This window comes from Arachis stenosperma, chromosome 4, assembly GCF_014773155.1.
Source record: "Arachis stenosperma cultivar V10309 chromosome 4, arast.V10309.gnm1.PFL2, whole genome shotgun sequence".
NCBI lineage: Eukaryota > Viridiplantae > Streptophyta > Magnoliopsida > Fabales > Fabaceae > Arachis > Arachis stenosperma.
In genome coordinates, this window is record NC_080380.1 from 111,301,169 (window position 1) to 111,316,631 (window position 15,463).

Here is a 15,463-nt window from a genome sequence, read left to right on the forward strand (position 1 = left end):
ATAAAATAAAATAAAAATTAGATAAATAAAATTGGGTTCCCTCCCAACAAGTGCTTCTTTAATGTCAATAGCTTGACAGTGGCTCTCATGGAGCCACAAAGGTGATCAGGTCAATGTTGTATAGTCCCAACACCAAACTTAGAGTTTGGATATGGGGTCTTAACACCAAACTTAGAGTTTGGTTTTGGCCTCCCAACACCAAACTTAGAGTTTGACTGTGGGGGCTCTTCTTGACTCTGAACTGAGAGAAGCTCTTCATGCTTACTCTCTTTTGTCACGGAGGGATGGCCATGTGATTTAAACACAAGGTAGTCCCCATTCAATTGAAGGACTAATTCACCTCTGTTGACATCTATCACAGCTCCTGCTGTGGCTAGGAAGGGTCTTCCAAGGATGATGCATTCATCCTCTTCCTTCCTAGTGTCTAAGATTATGAAATCAACAGGGATGTAAAGGCCTTCAACCTTTACTAACACGTCCTCCACTATTCCATAAGCTTGTCTCAATGACTTGTCTGCCAATTGTAATGAGAACAAGGCAGGTTGTACCTCAATGATCCCCAGCTTCTCCATTACAGAGAGTGGCATAAGATTTATCCCTGACCCCAGATCACACAGAGCTTTTGCAAAGGTCATGGTGTCTATAGTACAAGGTATTAAGAACTTGTCAGGATCTTGTCTCTTTTGAGGTAAAATTTGCTGAATCCAGGTATCTAGTTCATTAATGAGCAAGGGAGGTTCACTTTCCCAAGTCTCATTACCAAACAACTTGGCATTCAGCTTCATGATAGCTCCTAAATATTGAGCAACTTGCTCTCCAGTCACATCTTCATCCTCTTCAGAGGAAGAATAGTCTTCAGAGCTCATGAATGGCAGAAGGAGATTTAATGGAATCTCTATGGTCTCTATATGAGCCTCAGATTCCCCTGGATCCTTAATAGAAAACTCCTTCTTGCTTGAGGGACGTCCCAGGAGGTCTTCCTCACTAGGATTTTCGTCCTCCTCCTCCCTTGTGCATTCGGCCATATTGATTATATCAATGGCCTTGCACTCTCCTTTTGGATTCTCTTCTGTATTGCTTGGGAGAATACTGGGAGGAGTTTCAATGACTTTCTTACTCAGCTGGCCCACTTGTGCCTCCAGATTTCTGATGGAGGATCTTGTTTTACTCATGAAACTGAAAGTGGCCTTTGACAGATCAGAGACTAGATTGGCTAAATTAGAGGTGTTTTGTTCAGAATTCTCTGTCTGTTGCTGAGAAGATGATGGAAAAGGCTTGCCATTGCTCAGCCTATTGCGTCAACCATTGTTAAAGCCTTGTTGAGGCTTTTGTTGATCCTTCCATGAGAAATTTGGATGATTTCTCCATGATGAGTTATAGGTGTTTCCATAAGGTTCACCCATGTAATTAACCTCTGCCATGGCAGGGTTCTCAGGATCATAAGCTTCTTCAGAAGCTGCCTCTTTAGTACTGTTGGATGCATGTTGCCATCCATTCAGATTTTGAGAGATCATGTTGACCTGTTGAGTCAACACTTTGTTCTGAGCCAATATGGCATTCAGAGCATCAATTTCAAGAACTCCTTTCTTCTGAGGTATCCCATTATTCACGTAATTTCTCTCAGAAGTGTACATGAATTGGTTGTTTGCAACCATGTCAATGAGTTCTTGAGCCTCTTCAGGCGTTTTCTTTAGGTGAATAGATCCACCCGCAGAATGGTCCAATGACATTTTTGAAAATTCAGAGAGACCATAATAAAATATATCTAATATGGTCCATTCTGAAAACATGTCAGATGGACATCTTTTGGTCAACTTCTTGTATCTTTCCCAAGCTTCATAGAGGGATTCACCATCTTTTTGTTTGAAGGTTTGAACATCCACTCTCAGCTTGCTCAGCTTTTGAGGAGGAAATAATTTATCCAAGAAGGCTGTGACCAGCTTATCCCAGGAGTCCAGGCTATCCTTAGGTTGTGAATCCAACCATATTCTAGCTCTGTCTCTTACAGCAAAAGGGAAAAGCATGAGTCTGTAGACTTCAGGATCAACTCCATTCGTCTTTACAGTCTCACAGATCTGCAAGAACTCAGTTAAAAACTGATAAGGATCTTCAGATGGAAGTCCATAAAACTTGCAGTTTTGTTGCATTAAAGCAACTAGTTGAGGCTTAAGCTCAAAATTATTGGCTCCAATGGCAGGAATGGAGATGCTTCTTCCATCAAATTTGGACATTGGCTTTGTGAAGTCACCAAGCATTCTCCTTGCATTATTATTATTTTCGGCTGCCATCTCCTTCTCTTGTTCGAAAATTTCTGAAAGGTTGTTTCTGGATTGTTGTAATTTAGTTTCTCTTAGTTTCCTTTTCAGAGTCCTTTCAGGTTCAGGATCAATTTCAACAAGAGTTCCTTTTTCCCTGTTCCTGCTCATATGAAAGAGAAAAAAACAAGAAAAGAAGAGGAATCCTCTATGTCACAGTATAGAGATTCCTTTATGTTAGTAGAAAAAGAAAGGGAAGAAGAATGAAGAAGAGTGGGTTCGGATTTTTTTTTTTTTTGATGAAGAGAGATAAAGAGAAGTGTTAGTAATTAAATAATTAAATAGAAGAAGAGAAGAGAAAGAGAATTCGAAAATAATTTTTAAAAAAAGGGTTAGTGATTTTCGAAAATTAGAGATAAGATGTAATTAAAATTAAAACATGAAACAATAAGAATTTTTGAAAAAAAGAGGTGAGATATTTTCGAAAATTAGAGAGGGAAAAGTAGTTAGGTGGTTTTGAAAAAGATAGGAAACAAACAAAAAGTTAGTTAGTTGATTGAAAAAGATTTGAAATCAAATTTTAAAAAGATAAGAAGATAAGAAGTTAGATAAGATATTTTGAAATCAAATTTTGAGAAAGATAAAAATTTTTTAAAAAGATATGATAAAAGATAAAAAAATTTGATTCAAAAATTTGAAATTACTTACTTCACAAACAAAAAATTACAAGATAAGATTCTAGAACTTAAAGATTGAACCTTTCTTAACAAGAAAGTAACAAACTTCAAATTTTTGAATCAATCACATTAATTGTTAGTGAATTTTTGAAAATATGATATAAAGATAAGAAAAAGATTTTTGAAATTTTTGAAAAATAAAAAATGAAAGGGATATAATTTTTGAAAAAGTATTTTGAAAAGATAAGATTTTTAAAATTGAAAATTTGACTTGACTTGTAAGAAACAACTAATTTTGAAAATTTTTGACCAAGTCAACCCAAAATTTCGAAAATTTGGAGAGAAAAAAGGAAAAGATATATTTTTGATTTTTGAATTTTTAATTATGAGAGAGAAAAACACAAACATGACCCAAAACATGAAAATTTTGGATCAAAACACAAGATGCATGCAAGAACACTATGAATGTCAAGATGAACACCAAGAACACTTTGAAGATCATGATGAACATCAAGAACATAATTTTTGAAAAATTTTTTATGTAAAGAAAATATACAAGACACCAAACTTAGAAATTTTCATGTTTAGACACTATGAATGCAAGAATGCACATAAAAAACAAGAAAAGACACAAAACAAGAAAATATCAAGATCAAACAAGAAGACTTACCAAGAACAACTTGAAGATCATGAAGAACACTATGAATGCATGGAATTTTCGAAAATTGCAAGAAAAAAAATTTTTAAAGCATGCAATTGACACCAAACTTAAAAATTGACTCAAGACTCAAACAAGAAACATAAAATATTTTTGATTTTTATGATTTTATGATTTTTTTTGAATTTTTATTAATTTTTTTCGAAAATACTTTTTGGAATAAAACAAAAAAGAAAAGAAAAATTTTGAAAAAGACTTTTGAAAAGTTTTTGAAAAGAAAATTACCTAATCTGAGCAACAAGATGAACCGTCAGTTGTCCATACTCGAACAATCCCCGGCAACGGCGCCAAAAACTTGGTGGACGAAATTGTGATCAACAATAATGGCTCTTTGGCATGTGCATAAAAATTAACTCAGCACTTTCTTTCCACAACTCCGTTCAACTTAACCAGCAAGTGTACTGGGTCATCCAAGTAATACCTTACGTGAGTAAGGGTCGATCCCACAGAGATTGTTGGTATGAAGCAAGCTATGGTCACCTTTTAAATCTCAGTTAGGCAGATTAAATTGGTTTATGGATTTTTTGAATAATTAATAATAAATAAAAAATAAAAAGGGATAGAAATACTTATGTAAATCAATAGTGGGAATTTCAGATAGGTGTGTGGAGATGCTGGAATCCTTTCGGATCTCTACTTTCTTATTGCTTTCATCCAATCCTTCTTACTCCTTTCCATGGCAAGCTGTATGTAGGGCATCACCATCATCAATGGCTACTTTTAATCCTCTCGGGAAAATGGTCCTATGCGCTGTCACTGCACGGCTAATCGTCTGGAGGCATCACCCTTGTTGATAGCTACATCCCATCCTCTCAGTGAAAATGGTCCAAAAGCTCTGTCACAGCACGGCTAATCATCTGTCGGTTCTCAATCAGGTTGGAGTAGAATCCCTTGATTCTTTTGCGTTTGTCATCACGCCCAGCCTTCACGAGTTTGAAGCTCGTCACAGTCATTCAATACCGGAATCCTACTCGGAATACCACAGACAAGGTTAGACTTTCCGGATTCCCAGGATCCTACTCGGAATACCACAGACAAGGTTAGACTTTCCGGATCCCCATGAATGCCGCCATCTATCTAGCTTATACCACGAAGATTCTGTTGGGGAATCTCAGAGATATGCGCCCGGCCTAAGGTAGAATGGAAGTGGTTGTCAGTCACGCACGTTCATAGGTGAGAATGATGATGAGTGTCACAGATCATCACATTCATCAAAGTGTTTTGCAACGTATATCTTGGAATAAGAATAAAAGAGAATTGAATAGAAAGTGATAGTAATTGTATTAAAACTTGAGGTACAGCAGAGCTCCACACCCTTAATCTATGGTGTGCAGAAACTCCACCGTTGAAAATACATAAGTGAAAGGTTCAGGCATGGCCGAATGGCCAGCCCCCAAAACGTGATCAATGGCCTCCTAAGATGAAGAATAAAACAAAACTGAGACCAGAGATGAAACGTGGTCAAAAGACGACTAATACATTAGTAAAAAGTCTTATTTATACTAAACTAGCTACTAGGGTTTACATGAGTAAGTAATTGATGCATAAATCCACTTCCGGGGCCCACTTGGTGTATGCTTGGGCTGAGCTTGATCTATCCACGAGCTGAGGCTTTTCTTGGAGTTGAACTCCAAGTTATAACGTGTTTTGGGCGTTCAACTCCGGATCATGACGTGTTTCTGGCGTTTAACTCCAGACAGCAGCGTGTACTTGGCGTTCAACGCCAAGTTACGTCGTCAATTTCCGAATAAAGTATGAACTATTATATATTGCTGAAAAGCTCTGGATGTCTACTTTCCAACACCGTTAAGAGCGCGCCATTTGGAGTTCTGTAGCTCCAGAAAATCCATTTTGAGTGCAGGGAAGTCAGATTCCAACAGCATCAGCAGTCCTTTTGTCAGCCTTTTTCAGAGTTTTGCTCAAGTCCCTCAATTTCAGCCAGAAATTACCTGAAATCACAGAAAAACACACAAACTCATAGTAAAGTCCAGAAATGTGAATTTAACATAAAAACTAATGAAAACATCCCTAAAAGTAGCTTGAACTTACTAAAAACTACCTATAAACAATGCCAAAAAGCGTATAAATTATCCGCTCATTAGGGACCACTTGATTCCTTCACTCTGTAGTCTCTGATCTGTACTTTCTGGGCTAAAAACTGGGTCAAAAGCCGTCCAGAAATTGCCCAAGTGTTTTCTGTATTTTCCGCACGTGGCGCATGTCACGCGTACGCATCAATCACGCGTACGCGTCGATGGTCTTTTTCACAAGTCACGCGAACGCGTCGGTCACGCTCACGCGTCGCTGTGCAATTCTTCAAATCATGCGTACGCATCAGTCACGCGCACGCATCACCATGGAAAGCTCCAAATCACGCGCACGCGTCGGTCATGCATACACGTCGCTCCTTACTGCCATCTCCTTTGATTCTTGTGCTACAGAAACTCTATCAAATCCAGCCGAATGCTACCTAAAATAAACAAAATTGCAAAAGACTCAAAGTAGCGTCCATATTGGCTAAAAGATAATTAATTCTTTATTAAACTCAATAAATTAGATGCAAATTCACTAGGAAAAGATAGGAAAGATGCTCACGCATCAAATGGCGCACCTTTTTAATGAGTGGGCTAATTTACTATTGTGCCCCTAAGATCTTATAAATACTTTCCCTCTCTTTCCTTCTCTCCTTTTTCGTCTTCTCTTTGGGTATACTTCCCTTTTTCCTTCGACTCAGCGCTCTGCGTTCTGTATTCTTAGTTTTTGGTGCCTTGCTTGCCTTATTCTCCACCGACAGCTTTCTTTTCCTTAAAAAGGTTAGTTTCTCTGTTTTCTTCCTTTCTTGTTTGTACGGTGATTCTTTTATTTCTGTCAAGAGAACTGAGAAGTTTGGATAGGAGATTCTGGGTAGGCTTTATTGTGCTGTTTATTATAGTTTCTGCCATCGTACTAGGTAGGAAACTTTAGAGACTTTACGTATTTTTCCGAAAGGCTGTTTCTTTTATGATTTTGCTGACAGTTCCTGTTTTGCTAAAGAAAATTTTTCTCATGCGACTCTATTTTTGATGATTTTTTTTCTTTGCGTAATGTAGGTATATCATTCCTTATGTCTCGCCCTTCTGTTCAAAAAATGTCCTCGAGGGTTCCCGAAGATCTGTTAAGATGGGTAGATGCCTCTGTCCTTTGTGAGGTTCCTTTGGTAGATAGTGTTTTTGTTGATGAATTTCGAAAACACCATAGGCTCTGTGATGCTGGGGAGGATGAGGTCAAATATGACTTAGTTGCCCCTGATTTAGAGGACTGAGTCTGTTTTGGCAAAATGGTTAATTTACATCCCCTTTTTATTTTTATGTATGACTGCCTTTTTACTAGGCCGGGGGTGACGTTTTCTTTCTCTGATTTCGAAACGGAGGTTCTTTCTTACTGCCAAGTTGCTCCTTCACAACTTCATCCTAACTCTTGGATTTTATGAAGATTTACTAGCTTGTCAGTCGCGAGCTTGATTTCTTGATTTCTCTGAAGATCTCTTTCTTTTTCATCTTACCAAGCATTTTAATGCTTCGTCTAAAAACAAGCAACAGCGGGTCTCTTTCCGTGCCATCCAGTGTCGGAAAGAATTTTTTATTTTCGATGAATCATTCCATGATTTTAAAAATTTCTTTTTCAACGTCTGAGTTGTAGAAGATCACCATCCTTTCTTTCTTACTGAAAATGATGAGCCTCGTTTTCCCTTATACTGGGTAGAGGCAGCCTCTGTCGAAAAGTACCATATGGTAGATTTGGATGAGGTCGAAGAGGCTGTAGTTGAATTCTATCGAGAAGCTTGGGGGCGCGCTCCAAATCTCGATACAAAAAAGTTCCTCCTTGGAACTCCGAGTTATGTTTGTACTGAATTAGGTAGTATTTACTTTTTTGTTTCGTGGATGACTCTTTGCCTTTTCTGACTTATTCACTGATGTTGCCTCTTTTCTTTTTGTAGAAAAAATGAAAAGTGGATCTAAAGCGTACCAAAAAGTTCAAGAGGCGAAGAGAAACGCCCGGGCCCGAGCTGCTCAATTGCAAGAAGGCAGAACATCAACTACTTCTCCTCTTCTGAAGCCATATTTGGGGGAGACCTCCTCCGGCTTGGCCAAGTCAGCAGATCTTCCTACACCTCTTCCTCCTCCTCCTCCTCCTCCTCCCCTTTTGTACCTACCCCTCCAGTTCTTCCCACCTCGGAGCCCGTTTCAAAGAAGAGGAAAACCTCAGAGTCTGGTATCTCCAATAGTGGTGATTCTATTTTTAACGGGGTGAACTTCTATGAAAGGCATATCCTGCTGCATTGTACTATTGCTATGGATGATACCTTCCTTAGAAACCATCTCCAAATTTTAATCCGGGGAAGAATTCATACTACTGGGGTTTATACTTCTCTGCTCAAGGAACTTGAAAAGACTCATCTGAACGCTACCCAGCGTTCTTTAGAGGCTCTTGAGGGTCAACTAGCCATGTTCCGTGAGGATGAGAAGAGGCTGACGGAGGAGAGGGATCAACTGAAGGAGGCGCTTTCCAAGTCTCGCGAGAGGGAGAAGCAGTTGATGGGCTCTTTGGCTATGGCTGAGGGTTTTAAAGAGAAGGCTGAGCAGAATTACGTGTGTTTGTTTACTAAAAAAATATAGCTTAGGGTGGAGCTGGATCGGCTTAGGGAGGGGTATCAAGACTTGAAAGAGTCCGTGGCTGAAGGCATCGAGGTGGTGTTTGAGGTGTTAAAAGAGCAGGTCCGAGTTTTGGCTCCCGACTTGGAGTTGTCACCTCTTCACCCTGACAAAGTTGTTATTGATGGAAAAATTGTGTCTCCCCCTCGTCCTCCTACCAAGTCTGAGTTAAAAATAGCTGGTCAGCGTTTAGTGAAGTCCCCTCCTCGTGAAGCTGATTTATCTTAGGGGTTCCTGCCAAGTTCGTCTGCTCAACCTGGGGATGTTCCGACCTCTGCTGCTGAAGGGAACCCTCCTGTTCCTCCGACATCTGTGACCAACCTGACCTCTCCTGATTGTGATTCAATCCTCTTATTGGTTCTATTAGATGTTGCTCATAAGGCCCAGTTTGTAGGACCTTTTTTGAACACTTTATCTTTGATGTTTCGTGTGTTTTGTGGATGGCTGCTAACTTTTAACCCTTAATAGGGTTTTTAAACAAAAGTTTTATTTCTGATCCTTTTGAATAGGACCTTTAACAATGTAGCTTTTTTATTATTCTTGTAATGACGTTTGGTGAGGGTTTTGTAAGAACCCCTATACCTTCAACTTTTTGAGGGACTTTCATGCCTCTAGCTTTCCATTTACATTGTTTACCTACGTTCAATTTTGCTTTATTTTTTGAATCGTAACTTAGGTTATTTTTGCGATGCATTTTATTCTGCTCAGGCTTTCCGACTTGTAAGTCGTTAGCTATATCATGTTCGAGCTTGTCATGAACGACTTTTATAACCTCTTTACACCGACTTGTACCTCGTCGCTTTATCTTGCTGACCACGTAGGTCGGTCGATGAATGTTTGCGCTTTTTCGAGCTTAAGTTGGTGTGTATTGTAGTAATGGAAACTTTTAAAGAAAAAAAATAAAAAGATAGAGAAAAAGAGATGTTATTATTAAATGTAATATAGCTTTACAAGGATGCTTTTGCTACTAAGGGGTTGGAATTTCTACCCCCTAGCCCTCGCTGTGATGCCTCATTAAAACCCCCTTCAAGAAAACCCTTTTTCGGGGAAAAACCATGAAGTCGGGAAAAAGAGTACATCACGGAGTGATGTTCGTTTCTAGCTATAATATCTCTTCATATTGCAGGCGTGCCATGACCTAGGAAGCTCGGATTCTCCCATGTTGAACACCTTATAGTATCCTTTTCCTAAGACCTCAATTATTTTGTAGGGTCCCTTCCAGTTTACAGCGAGCTTCCCTTCGCCCGACTATTTTACGCCGATGTCATTTCGGATTAAAACCAAGTCATCTAGGGCGAAGCTTCTTCGAATGAATTTTTTATTGTATTTATTTGTCATCCTTTGCTTCAGCGCTGCTTCCCTTATCTGGGCTTTTTCTCAGACTTCTGAGAGCAACTCGAGTTCTTCCTTGTGTGCTTGAATGTTACCGACTTCATCATAGAATTTTACCCTTGGACTTCACTCGTTGACTTCAACGGGAATCATGGCTTCTATGCCATAAGCGATTCGAAAGGGTGTCTCTCCACTAGTAGAATGAGGTGTAGTTTGGTAAGCCCATAATACTTGAGGAAGCTCTCCCGCCCAAGCTCCCTTTGCTTCTTGAAGTCTTTTCTTAAGTTCTGCCAGTATAACTTTGTTGGCCGCTTCTGCTTGCCCATTTGCCTGGGGATGTTCGACCAAGGTGAACTGATGTTTGATTTTCATGCTCGCCACAAAGCTTCTGAATGCGGAGTTAGTAAATTGTGTACCATTATCAGTCGTGATGGAGTATGGGACTCCAAATCGGGTGATAATGTTTTTGTACAGGAATTTCTGACTTCTTTGTGTCGTAATAGTAGCTAGTGGTTCTGCTTCTATCTATTTTGTAAAATAGTCTACTCCTACTATGAGATATTTAACTCGTCCAGGCGCCTGAGGAAAAGGCCCAAGTAGGTCCAGTTCCCATTTTGCAAAAGGCCATGGAGAAGTTATACTAATTAATTCTTTTGGAGGAGCGACATGGAAGTTGGCATGCATTTGGCATGGTTGACACTTTATCACGAAGTTGCTGGCATCTTTCTATAAAGTCGGCCAGAAGAATCCAGATCGGATAACTTTTCTGGCTAAAAATCTTGCCTCGAGATGGTTGCCACATATGCCGTTATGTATTTCATCCAACACTTCCTCTATCCTAGAAGTTGGGACGCATTTTAACAACGGTGTAGATATTCCTCTTCCGTAGAGGACGCTTTTTACCAATGTGTAATTCTGTGCCTCCCTTCAAATCTTTTTGGCCTTCTTTTGTTCCTCCAGTAAAATATCAAATTTTAAGTATTTGATCAGAGGAGTCATCCATCCGAGGTCGAATCCAAAAACTTCTAAGACATGTAGCTTAGTTTCTGTCTTCATGACTAAGGGTTCTTGGAGAGTTTCTTGAATCAGGCTTCTGTTGTTTTCCCCTGGTTTAGTACTTGCTAACTTGAAAAGGGCGTCAACTCTGCTGTTATGCTCCCGAGTTATGTGTCACACCTCGGTTTTAGCAAATCGTCGAATATACTCCATAGTTTTTTTCAAGTACCTTTTTATGTTTGGGTCTTTAGCCTGATACTCTCCATTAATCTGAGAAGTCACGACTTGAGAGTCACTGAGGACTACTACTTTGGTTGCTCTGACTTCCTTAGCTAACTTTAGTTTGGCAATCATGGCTTCATATTCTGCCTGATTGTTAGAGGCCGGGAACTCAAATTTTAAGGAGACTTCTATTTGAGTTCCTTCCGAGTTAGCTAGTATTATGCCCGCACCGCTTCCAACTTTGGAGGAGCCATCTACATACAATTCCTAGGTTGTGGAGGCCTCCTCTTGATCTCCTGCGTATTCTGCCATGAAGTTGGTCAGGCACAGAACCTTAATTGCTGTCCGAGTTTCATACTTCAGGTCGAACACCGATAGCTCTATAGCACACTGAACCATTCTACCCACAACATCTGCTTTTAAAAGGATTTGCTTCATATGTTGGTTTGTTCAGATTTTATTGTGTGAGCTTGAAAATAAGGCCGAAGTCTTCTAGACGCTACTATTAAGGTATACGCAAACTTTTCAAGTTTTTGATACCTTAACTCAGGGCCTTGTAGAACTTTACTGGTAAAGTAGACGGGATGCTGCCCGACCTCATCTTCTCGTATTAATGCTGACGATATAGCCTTCTTGGCGACTGCCAAATACAAGATGAGTTCTTCTCCAATTTTAGGTCAGGTAAGAATAGGAGGTTGGCTTAAAAACCTTTTGAACTCCTGAAAAGCTTCTTTACATTCAGGAGTCCATTCAAACTGGCATTAGTGGAAGGGATCTTAATGCCGATCCCGCTAGGAATCTGGACAAAGCTGCAAGTCGTCTATTCAGCTGCTGGACTTCTTTTAAACAAGTTGGACTTTTCATCTATAGGATTGCCCTACATTTGTTGGGGTTAGCTTCTATCCCCTTTTGTGTTAGCATGAACCCTAGAAACTTTCTGGCCTCTATTGTAAAGGTGCACATTGCGGGATTCAATCTCATCCTGTGCGCCCTTATGGTGGTGAAGACTTATGAGAGGTCGGTCAAGAGGCTGGCCTCATTCTTGATTTTTATTAGCATATCGTCTACATATATTTCCATTAGACCCCTAAGGTGAGGTGCAAATACCTTATTCATCAACCTTTGGTATATGACTCCTACATTTTTTAATCCGAAGGGTATGACCACGTAGCAGTAATTTACGCTGGGTATGATGAAAGATGTCTTCTCCTGATCTGGCCTGTACTTCGGGATTTGATTGTATCCTGAGTGTGCGTCAATGAACGACAAGTATTGATATCCCGAGCTGGAATCTACTAGGGCATTCATATTTGGAAGGGGATATGGGTCTTTCGGGCATACTTTATTGAGGTCGGTGTAATCAACACACATCCTCCACATGTTGTTTTGCTTCTTGACTAGCACCACATTTGCCAGCCAGGTCAGATATTTGACCTCTCTGATGAAATCTGCCTCTAAGAGGGTTTGTACTTGGTCTTCGAGCACTTAAGCTCGTTCAGGACCAAGCTTCCTACTTCTTTGTTGAACGGGTTGAGACCTCGGATACACAACCAATTTATGCAACATGAGTTCAGGGTTTATCTCAGGCATGTCGAAAGCTTTCCAAACGAAGAGATCGGAATTTTGTTGTAGGAGTTGTGTCAGTTTCTGCTTCAAATCTTTCGTTAGACTAGCTCCTATGAGGTGTTTTTTCCAACATTTTTTCTGATCTGCACCTTGGTGGACGAAATTGTGATCCTTAAAGTTGGTCTCTTTATATTTGTATGAAATCAAAAATACCCCAAAGAGATCATGGTAATGGCACGTGTGGACACAACTCCGTTCAACTTAACCAGCAAGTGTACTGGGTCATCCAAGTAATACCTTACGTGAGTAAGGGTCGAACCCACAGAGATTGTTGGTATGAAGCAAGCTATGGTCACCATGTAAATCTCAGTTAGGCAGATTAAATTGATTTTGGATTTCGAAAATTAATAATTAAATAGAAAATAAAAAGGGATAGAAATACTTATGTAAATCAATAGTGGGAATTTCAGATAGGTGTATGGAGATGCTGTGTTCCTCTTGAAACTCTACTTCACTACTCACTCTTCCTTCAATCCTTCTTACTCCTTTCCATGGCAAGCTGTATGTAGGGCATCACTATCATCAATGGCTACTTTTAATCCTCTCGGGAAAATGGTCCTATGCGCTGTCACTGCACGGCTAATCGTCTGGAGGCATCACCCTTGGTTGATAGCTACATCCCATCCTCTCAGTGAAAATGGTCCAAATGCTCTGTCACAGCACGGCTAATCATCTGTCGATTCTCAATCAGGTTGGAATAGAATCCATTGATTCTTTTGCGTTTGTCATCACGCCCAGCCTTCAGGAGTTTGAAGCTCGTCACATTCATTCAATACCGGAATCCTACTCGGAATACCACAGACAAGGTTAGACTTTCCGGATTCCCAGGATCCTACTCGGAATACCACAGACAATGTTAGACTTTCCGGATCCTCATGAATGCCGCCATCTATCTAGCTTATACCACGAAGATTCTGTTGGAGAATCTAAGAGATATGCGCCCGGCCTAAGGTAGAACGGAAGTGGTTATCAGTCACGCGCGTTCATGGGTGAGAATGATGATGAGTGTCACTGATCATCACATTCATCAAAGTGTTGTGCAACGTATATCTTGGAATAAGAATAAAAGAGAATTGAATAGAAAGTAATAATAATTGTATTGAAACTTGAGGTACAGCAGAGCTCCACACCCTTAATCTATGGTGTGCAGAAACTCCACCGTTGAAAATACATAAGTAAAAGGTTCAGGCATGGCCGAATGGCCAGCCCCCATGATCTGAGAACTAATCATCCCAAGATGCTCTTTAGATCTAAAGTGATCAAAAGATGTCTAATACAATAGTTAAATGTCCTATATATACTAGACTAGCTACTAGGGTTTACATGAGTAAGTAATTGATGCATAAATCCACTTCCGGGGCCCACTTGGTGTATGTTTGGGCTGAGCTTGATCTATCCACGAGCTGAGGCTTTTCTTGGAGTTGAACTCCAAGTTATAACGTGTTTTGGGCATTCAACTCCGGATCATGACGTTTTTCTGGCGTTTAACTCCAGACAGCAGCATGTACTTGGCGTTCAACGCCAAGTTACGTCATCAATTTCCACATAAAGTATGGATTATTATATATTGCTGGAAAGCTCTGAATGTCTACTTTTCAACGCCGTTGAGAGCGCGTCAATTGGAGTTCTGTAGCTCCAGAAAATCCATTTTGAGTGCAGGGAAGTCAGATTCCAACAACATCAGCAGTCCTTTTGTCAGCCTTTTTCAGAGTTTTGCTCAAGTCCCTCAATTTCAGCCAGAAATTACCTGAAATCACAGAAAAACACACAAACTCATAGTAAAGTCCAGAAATGTGAATTTAACATAAAAACTAATGAAAACATCCCTAAAAGTAGCTTGAATTTACTAAAAACTACCTAAAAACAATGCCAAAAAGCGTATAAATTATCCGCTCATCACAACACCAAACTTAAATTGTTGCTTGTCCCCAAGCAACTGAAAATCAATTAGGATAAAAAGAAGAGAATATACTATAAATTTTAGAATATCAATGAATATTAATTATAATTAGATGAGCGGGACTTGTAGCTTTTTGCTTCTGAACAGTTTTGGCATCTCACTTTTTCCTTTGAAGTTTAGAATGATTGGCTTCTCTAGGAACTTAGAATTTCGGATAGTGTTATTGACTTTCCTAGTTAAGCATGTTGATTCTTGAACACAGCTACTTATGAGTCTTGGCCGTGGCCCTAAGCACTTTGTTTTCCAGTATTACCACCGGATACATAAATGCCACAGACACATAACTGGGTGAACCTTTTCAGATTGTGACTCAGCTTTGCTAGAGTCCCCAGTTAGAGGTGTCCAGAGCTCTTAAGCACACTCTTTTTGCTTTGGATCACGACTTTAACCACTCAGCCTCAAGCTTTTTACTTGGACCTTCATGACACAAGCACATGGTTAGGGACAGCTTGATTTAGCCGCTTAGGCCTGGATTTTATTTCCTTGGGCCCTCCTATCCATTGATGCTCAAAGCCTTGGATCCTTTTTACCCTTGCCTTTTGGTTTTAAGGGCTATTGGCTTTTTCTGCTTTCTTTTTCTTTTTCTTTCTATATATTTTTTTTCGCCATTATTTTTTTTTTCGCAAGCTTCTTCTTGTTCACTGCTTTTTCTTGCTTCAAGAATCAATTTCATGATTTTTCAGATCCTCAATAACTTTTCTCTTTGTTCATCATTCTTTCAAGAGCCAACAATTTTAACATTCATAAACAACAAGATCAAAAGACATATGCACTGTTCAAGCATTCATTCAGAAAACAAAAGTATTGTCACCACATCAATATAATTAAATTAAATTCAAGGATAAATTCGAAATTCATGTGCTTCTTGTTCTTTTGAATTAAAACATTTTTTACTTTTAAGAGAGGTGAAGGATTAATGGATTTTATTCATAGCTTTAAGGCATGGTTACATACTAATGATCATGAAGTAAAGACACAAAACATAG

The 15,463-nt window shown here is 39.5% G+C and overlaps 1 non-coding gene across 1 annotated transcript; it reads left to right on the top strand.

Annotated features, from left to right (window-relative positions):
- The first annotated feature begins 1,788 nt into the window (after window positions 1–1,788).
- LOC130978855 (small nucleolar RNA R71) lies at window positions 1,789–1,892 on the top strand. Its single transcript, XR_009086465.1, has one exon. It is a non-coding gene; the product is annotated as a small nucleolar RNA R71 (small nucleolar RNA).
- Window positions 1,893–15,463: the final 13,571 nt, after the last annotated feature.